The sequence below is a fragment of the Palaemon carinicauda genome, chromosome 44 (genome assembly GCF_036898095.1).
Source record: "Palaemon carinicauda isolate YSFRI2023 chromosome 44, ASM3689809v2, whole genome shotgun sequence".
NCBI lineage: Eukaryota > Metazoa > Arthropoda > Malacostraca > Decapoda > Palaemonidae > Palaemon > Palaemon carinicauda.
The window spans coordinates 25,987,330-25,997,329 of record NC_090768.1 but is presented as its reverse complement, the minus strand read 5'-3'; positions in this window follow the sequence as shown (position 1 = coordinate 25,997,329).

Sequence of the window (10,000 nt, the reverse complement as noted above, 5' to 3'; positions counted from 1 at the left end):
CAAAACAGTTAATTACTGTGTGGATATTATTTTGTTTCTGGTGAGGAACTGTGGTGCTAGCAACATTCCAAACTGCTAAAAAATGGAATGGTATCCAGCTAGATATTCCGCAATACCTAAGTATGTATGTATGTATGTATGTATGTATGTATGTATGTATGAATTGGTGCTCGTGAAAACGTGTTGATTTAAGAATATAATTAAATATAATCAAATACACACACACAGACACACACACACACACACACATATATATATATATATATATATATATATATATATATATATATATATATATTTCTATGGTAGATGTTTGAATGGCATTGTAATTTCTAAAAAGACATGGCATGGATAATTTTCAGGCTTATCTTATAAATGCACCCTTTGCATCAGAAAGAAAAACATCATAGCAATACCAATGATGATAGGAAAAATTCAAATATTACATATAGCAGCAACACTCAAATAAAGGAAGAACAAACACATAAATGAAAAGAGAAGGTAGAATTTTGAAAATTCTGCATTGACGTTTATCGTAAGGATACAGCGAGAATAGTCTTCCCATGACATTTCAACAATTGTTGAGTCAAACTTAACAATATTGTTATATAAGGATCAAATGAACCTCTGGGTCATCCCACTATGGAAATGTTGAAGGTACCAATCAAACGGTCCATTTGTCTAAATAAATGTTTACGTGAAATGGTTTCCTATTTCTAGTTTATTAGAGTTTGTTATTCTACATAACAAAATGTCTTATCTTTAACATCAGATTAATTTTCTATTTTTGAGCGCTTCAAACTACTTATGTGTCACCAGTAACGGAATCTATAAGGAATAGACATGATCAGAGAACTGTTTTAACTGTGACAAAAATATTTCAGTCTCAAATAGAGAGAAGAGCAGCCCAAGAATTCGACATGTACTGTGAATGACTGTCCTTTTAGAGGCGAGTTTTAACCTCCAATATTTACGGTTTTCCTCATCCCTGATACTTACCGATATGTAAAAGGGACCATCTACTCACTCTAGTGGTTCCTTCGATGCTACTTCACTATATTTATCTATTTAGTTTTCATTCTTTCCCTTGGGTATTGGGTAATTCGTGGTAAAATGAAATCTTGTGTATATCATAAGATTTCAAATCAAATCCTCTATTAACCATACACACACACACACACACACACATATATATATATATAGATATATATATATATATATATATATTTATATATATATGTGTGTGCGCATATTTTATATATATGTATGTATAATGTGTGTGTGTGTGTGTGTGAGAGAGAGAGAGAGAGAGAGAGAGAGAGAGAGAGAGAGAGAGAGAGAGAGAGAGAGAGAGAGAGAGCGAAGGCCATACTCGCTGCAACATTCATTCTTTAAATGCAACAAGCTTAAACCACATTCCTTATATTCATTGGCACTAGTGGTCGTTTGTAATCTAAGACATATTTCCGCAAATAATTTCAATCAAACACATTGTTGTATACGAGGTCAAGACGAATAAAATTACGATGCAAAACACCTCCCGTCTTATCAACCTTCGTCTTATGTGTAGAGTCAAGTGCACATTTTGGAGATGATTCTTAGCACCAACTTCCAATCAAAAACCCTGAAAATATCTAAAATTTCATCCATGGTGTGGTTCCTATTTACAAGGGTGTATTCCTCTGGCAGACGTGAAAAAGGCAGAAATACCTGTCGAATTCATACAATACCAGGGGAAGTTTCCAGTGGCTGTATTCGCGCTCTACGAAATAAACCGTATAGGCTGGAATGCCACCCAGCTTTCAATGGAAAGTTTGTGGCATTCAGAAAATGTGCGATATTCCAGCCTTTCACTAAAAGGAAGTTAAAAAATGAAATATAAGTATACGTTTTGGTCTTAAAAACTATGACTTAGATGTTCCTAAATAAGCTTGAAAAACTCACTCTCACTCTCTCTCTCTCTCTCTCTCTCTCTCTCTCTCTACCTCTCTCTCTCTCTCTCTCTCTCTCTCATACATACATACATACATACATACATACATACATATATATATATATATATATATATATATATATATATATATATATATATAAAAGGGGAAAAGAGTAAGATTGCTACGAGAGGAAACTGTAATAGAGGGTATCGTAACAAAATGTAAGAGAAACAAATGGACATGGGCAGAACATAATGAGAATGACAGAAAATAGATGATCATCAAGGGAAAAAAAATTTCGGTCACTAGAGATTGCAAAACAAGCAGGGGGAGGAAGAGAAGACAATGGACTGACGAAAGTTTGAGGGTGGGGCTTTGGATAGAAGGACCATACTCAAACCCAAGTGGAAGAACATGTCTGAGGCTTCTGTCCTGCAGTGGGCTACTAACAGCTGATGATATATATATATACATACATACATATATATATATAAAGACTGTGAGGATAAAAAATAATAGTGAGCAGAAAAAAATCCTTTGATTTCCCACGGAAAACTCGCATCCCAAAATTACACATTACAATATGAGAAATGGAAAAAAAACAAAAAACTATGTTGAACTTCCTTGTAGGTGAGAAACATGAAAAATATGAAATCATTAAGTCAAAATCAAATGAGAAACAAAACAAGACCATAATCATAAAACCCAATAAATATGGAATTACGACAACATAAAAAATCATGAGCCCTGGAATCTTAGAAATAAAGAAAAAATTAATCCTGAACAAAGATAAATTTGGAGATATAAAGCCTACTCTTGGGAACGCTTTATAGAGGGATGAAAGACATGTAAGGGATGGCTCACTACACTACCTTTTATCTCTTGCTAAAAAAAAGGAGATAGATCAAAATATATGATATATATATATATATATATATATATATATATATATATATATATATATATATATTAACCTTTGAAGAAGTCCATAAAAGCCTACCTAAACAATGAAAAATTCGGTTCTATTAAAAATGATAGGAGACAAGATTTCGATCCATTCTAACTGCTTCACAAAAATCGAATGTTACCGAATGCACAATAGACAGACATACAAAACATAAGAATTGCTAACAAAATATCCGTAATTGAAAAAACAAATATAGAGATAATAGGATCTAATAAGGATAAAGGAAAGACTAATTCGTTGATATATGAAATTGCCAAAGACGGGTAGTTGCCTTTGTCAAAGTTAAAGGAATAAGTGTGACCTACACAAACCTCTCTCTCTCTCTCTCTCTCTCTCTCTCTCTCTCTCTCTCTCTCTCTCTCTCTCTCTCTCTCTCTCTCTCTCTCTCTCTCTCTCCTCTCTGTGTTGCTTAATCATGAAAGCAAGAGCCCTTCTCTTGATCCTCGGGAATCGAGAAATCCAAACAAACCTAATGGTTCGTGACATTTAACGATTCTTCCTAAGATGAGTTCCGTCATAAATTCCTTAAAGGGCCTTGATGCCGGCCGTTGACGAGCAAAAGGAATTTCGCAACTGCTTTGTCTTCAAAAAAAGGAGAAAAGGAACCAAGGAAGTGTTTTCTATGTCACTGGGAAACACATTTCTTGCCCATATTTTAATTTTAGATTTAGTTTTGCACCGGGAAAATTTTTATTCGAGTGGTAGGTTTCATTGTATCTGGTCCTCGAAGGCATTTCAATCTCTCTTATTAACTCAAATGGTACTTATTAACAGTTACAGGTTTAAAGGTTTAAAGGTCGCTTATGAATAGCAGAGGCAAGGGACAGTGACATTGCCCTAGCAAGCAGGACAATGCCCTAGAGACTGACCATATATTATATGATCAGCGCCCAAGCCTCCTCTCCACCCAAGCTAGGACCAGGGAGGGCCAGGCAGTGGCTACTGACGACTCAGCAGATAGACCTATAGGCTCCCCCAAAACCCCCAACCTTAGCTCACAAGGATGGTAAGGTTGCAGACACTAATGGCACTAACGAGTTTGAGCGGGACCCTAACCCCCGCCTGGCGATCACCAGACAGAGACGTTACCAATCAGGCCGTGTTATTCTCCATCAGACAGGAAGTTGTAGTCGGTTATTATGTTGTTATAATTGCAACCTCTTACAACGTTATACCATCAACGGTGCATCTAGAATACTCTAAAACGAGTAAAATAACAATGGTTAATCTCCAACTTTGAAAGTGCGAGGAAAAAGATATACATTTTTTTTTTCAATAAAATTATCTATTTTGGTTCACTGACTTTGAGACTACCAGATAGCGGCACATATAAATCCGGAGAGGTAAACAGATAACGTGTGTGTTCAGCTAAACTAAAGGGGAAGTAAGTTCCCTAAGCAATACTGTGTATTAAATAAGACTAAATCAAAGATGGTATGATGTAAGAAATCGGGCAAAAATAAATTGTTTTAAGAATTATGTACTGAAAAAGTTGGACCTAAAAGAAAATGCCTAGATGATAAAAATGAGTGAAAGTATAAAATTATGCATATCATTTCTTGCAGAAAAACAATAACAAAAAGTAGGTCTTATAGGATACCCTTAAAAAAAAAAAAAAAAAAAAAAAAAAAAAAAAAAAAAAAAAAAAATTCAGCTGGCAACCTGTTTCTTGAAGTAAGAGTCATGAATTCAAAATGCCGAGAAAAAAAAAACATACCTAAGAAATGGGAGTATTCAAAGTTGTTGAAAATGCAGCGACTGTAGACAAGGCAGCGTATCTCTCCAATAAGAGCATATAAGCCTGGGGGCAAGAAGCCGCTCCAAGTCCCTTCTGAATAAGAGATGAGTATATTTCACTAATTCCCTGTACACTGGTCGTCTAATCTTATGCGAAGACGAGTTTGCATAATATGCGTATTTTCACTCTTTTCAAGGCCTCGGGTTTTACAAAATAATGGAAATAGAAGATAAAATTTTGTGATTGAAGATAAATCTGAAAATATAAACAAGATTAACCTCTTATTGCTTCAAGGAACGGTGTCAGTGTTTTTTTAGACTGGTCCGCAAAAATGCTAAGTGACCTTACAAATATCTTATTGTTGAAGTCAAAATGACGCAAATATACATATGATTATTAAAGACATGCAAGTTAGACTAAATAGAGACTGTAACCTGAATGAAAAAGCAGTCCAAAAACATTCAACGAAATTCTTGTTTCCCTTGATTCTGAACACAACGAAATATTATATTAGCACGAGTGCCGCTCGCATAATAAAAGGGTCACTTACAAGAGATTACATCCGATGTGGTACACAAAGATGCTAAGTACAGTTTCAGAAGAGACTTTACATGATCTGATTGAAAGGAGAGCCTGAGGTATTACACTTTACGTGAGGGTGCTCACTACCCGGTCTTCCTTCGAAGCTTTCGGGAGCATTGGAGCTTTCCAATGACGGGTTCTATCAGCTTCCATTACAGAAATTGACTAGAACCTGTAATGGTTCTGAAGCCATAATGCTAAAGAGCTTTTCCGTACCCGAGCATATAAGAGACTCAAACGAACTCTAAGGCATTGCAGCACCGTTTTTTAAAGAAGCAAAACACAGGTTGAGCGTAAAAGCATGAAGACACTCACTTAAGCATCGCGAGCAAATAGATGAAATGAGACAAAACTATTACATCCCATGAAAAAAAAAAAATCTAATTTTATTCATCTTTTAAAGAAGCGGTGCGCAATATTTCAAAATACCTTAGAAAATATGATCACTACATAATATACCCAAAGGTTCCTGAATATATCACACTTGAAAGTTAGCCATCATCATATCTTATCGGGCCAACATTGTATCTACTGCATGACAGCTTGATTACATTCGTAGAGGTTCAAATCTGTACAGATTGGACCCTGTTCACAATGACGAAGTATGTGGTCCATTGCCTGGATGGGATGACCACATGGGCGCTCAGCGAAGGGGGTGAGACCCCACTCATGATGATTGTCTCCAGGCCTTCCAACTCTAGCTCTTGCTAGATTAAAAGTAACCCAATCATTTCCATATAGGTTTGTTCCATGGGGAAGAGACTCGAGTGTATGTTAGTGATACTTGCATACGCATTTTTCTGTCAAGTAATGTTACTGTAACTATTAGTTTTGAGCCCTTAAAAAACCTCCCTTGCCAATTTTTAAATATAAAACATGTTTAAACGACGCTGTACTGTTAAGTTGCCCTGTATTACAAAGCTTTAGGAATTCCCATATTAATTTCAGTTAACAAGAAATGGCAAGATACTGTGAACCACCCTACGCAAATATCACATCTCGGCTTCCATTTAAAAATTATCTACATCTTATTATAAACAATTTCATGATAACATCTCCCTAAAATTAGTCAAACTTTTCATTTTTGTAAAGGAATATAATTAATACTTGCGACGCACCCGTAATTGATGCTGTCTAAAATACCTATCGAGAAGATCAAGGACAAATGAGTACGTTCAGGACGCGTTGGACAGAGAAAGGAACATATTGATCGACTCGTTGTAGGAAATCTGTGAAGGGGAATTGTCACATTTTGATAATAGATTATCTATTGTTTTAACTCTTCTTCCTTCTTTCAATTTCTTAATGATTTATACAAACAGAAACTGGGAAAGGTCTGAACATTTCGATACAAAAATTAGAGTTCATCTACAAACGAATACGTAATTGACACAGTAACGATTGTATTACTATTCCTTGAGTCAGGGGAAACAGGTAAATTTATAACTTATGTCTATATATATATATATATATATATATATATATATATATATATATATATATATATACACATACTGTATATATATATATATATATATATATATATATATATATATATATATACTGTATATATATATATATATATATATATATATATATATACATATATATATATATATTTATATATATACACACACATACTGTATATATATATATATATATATATATATATATATACTTTATATATATATACATACTGTATATATATGTATATATATATACAGTATATATATATATATATATATATATATATTTATATATATATATATACTGTATATATATACATATATATACACACACACACATATATATACATATATATATATATATATATATATATATATATATATTATATACATATATACATACATATATACATATATATATGTGTGTGTATGTGTGTGTTAAAATGACTATAGTAGAATATGATGAGCATACAGTAAATAACAAATCACCCTTGGAATAATAATTTAATTCCAAAATAAACTGAATTTATACGGGCCATACGTTCTCATTGAAGTTAACTTCTTAATGACCTCGGCAACATAGATTGAAAAATTAAGTCTTTGCTTAAATTCTTCCGCTTGTAAAACTGAATTGATATATTCTGAAAAATATTTATCAAAATATATTCAATAACGTCCATAAAATTTTTGCTTTATATATATATATATATATATATATATATATATATATATATATATATATATATATACATATATATATATATGTATATATATATTATATACATATATATATATGTGTGTGTGTGTATATATATGTGAGCGTGTGTGTGTGTGTGAAATAATTGGCGTATTAAAAAGAGGCACGGGAATTAAATGGAACAAATAGAAAAACACAAAAAATTAATAATCCAGAAATCATCAAACCTCGCTACCGCTGGAGACTATAATCACATTAGGTGATCTTTAATAGCGGGTCGTAGTAAACGTACTCTGGAGAAATCAGGTAAAATACAATGCATCTAACATTTCGTTAATGAATCCAGATACTTAATTTAATTCTTTAGATTGCATTCCCTAAAGAAAGAGAGAGAGAGAGAGAGAGAGAGAGAGAGAGAGAGAGAGAGAGAGAGAGACTTTGCACAGTTGAGACTGCCATGCATATCAGAACATGGAAAACTTGCAATATATCATCCCGCCGGAAAGTAAAATAACTGTTTTCAGACTGAGACGGAATCCACGAGGCCAGAGTTGTCGGGTGGAGGCCATTTCAGGACCTCCTGGAATCAGCTCGATCAAGAAAGCGGCGTTTTCATCCTATCAGGGAAAAGGCAATTTCCTTCATCACAGTATCCATAAAAGTCATATTTTAATAAGAAACCGCACGAGGATATTCCCTGGGAGGGATGGTCGTGACCAGATATTTTGCGCAATCAATAAAATTCAAACAATGATATTGTAAATGTTGAGCATACTGTTTCTTAAATAGAGAAAGCACAAAAATATAAATTAAGCAAAACATAATATAAGCTGCTTAGAATCACAAGATTTCTATTACTTTTAGAAAGTTCTAAGATTTTTATAAAAGCAATTTATTCTTATTAAATTTTTATCAACAAAAATGTATGACTAAAGGTGAAAAACAGAATATTTTTTTTATAGTAAACAAATATAAAAATAACACATAACCTTCATTGAAACATGTAAAGCTAACATGCACTCTCATCGAGGAATAAAGACCTATATTCTCACCCACTGGATATTAGCGAATAAAAATGCCTCGTAAAAGCAAAACTATTCTCCAATAGGGTACAGCCAGCGAGTAAGGGAGACTGTTAAAGGAAATAGACCGGGCAGAATAACGAACGAGGAAGCGATACCAAGGGACTATCAAAGTCAGTGTAAATAAAAAAATAATAATTTTCTCACCAAAGAAATGGAACTATATGGATGGAAAACTACCTTTGTACGTTTGATTTAAGCCTGAAACGAATGTCCACCTTTTTCAAAGTCCGCAAAAAAATGTGAAACTGGCATCACAGGGCAAGGACAGGAAGACAGCTAAAGAAAAAATAATCATCTCCATACGAAAAAAAAAAATATTAGATAGATGTTGAGAGCCGAAATCTATTGAAAATAACAGTACATGCTTTTTTTTATTTGTCATTTCCTAATAGCATATCTTGGTCTAGCAAAAAGCTTGTCATTTTGTTTTCCAGCGTTTCCCGAGGACAGAAATATAACTCCTTTAAACAGAAAAGGTATCCTATAAAGGAATAATCAAAACTCGAAAAAAACGTCAAAAAGAAAACAAAAATGAGATCATAAATAAAAAGATGTTTAATTCCAGACCTCATCGTCGTTCAAAACAGACTTCTGAGGCTTTTTTGTTTTGTTATATTAAAAAGGATAAATAGCTGGAGTAATGATGCTCTCTTCATCCATCATCTCAACAAGTTCGCGAGAGATTACTTACTCTCACTAGAGTTGCCTACAAGTCAGTAATCGCGAGTCATATGAAGAGCCTAACATAACCTTACCCACATACCTATGCGTGGGTCCCCCAGGTCTGGAGAATGAGTAGGGATAAGATTTGGGTGACTAGGTCAAGAGACTAATGTGACCAATTCCATAATCAAAAAATCAAGCTAAAGCATCCAAAGAAATCTCCCTTGGTCCTTTGTATAAAAAGGAGTATATACCCAAATTTCTCACTTTAAGAGATTAATGTTGGTATCGGGTCAGCTACATATTAGTAGGATGTAACGTTGTAGTCTAAAGTAAATACTTTTATATTTATTCACAATGTTTACTGGATTGTACCTAAACTGTTTTTTTTGGAAATATTTTGCCAGAACTCAGCCGATAGGATTAAACACACACACACGTGTATGTGCACATGCTTGTATGTATGTTTGTATATGTATATATATATATATATATATATATATGTATATATATATATATATGTATATATATATATATATATATATATATATATATATATGTATATATATATATATATATATATATATATATATATACACACACACACACATATATATATATATATAAATATATATATATATATATATATATATATATATATATGTGTGTGTGTGTGTGTGTGTGTATGAGTGATTATATATATATATATATATATATATATATATATATTTGTCAATATATTTGTGCAGTGTGTACATATATACATTATATATATACATATATATATACATATACATATACATTATATACATATATATATATATATATATATATATATATATATATATATATATACATATATATATAT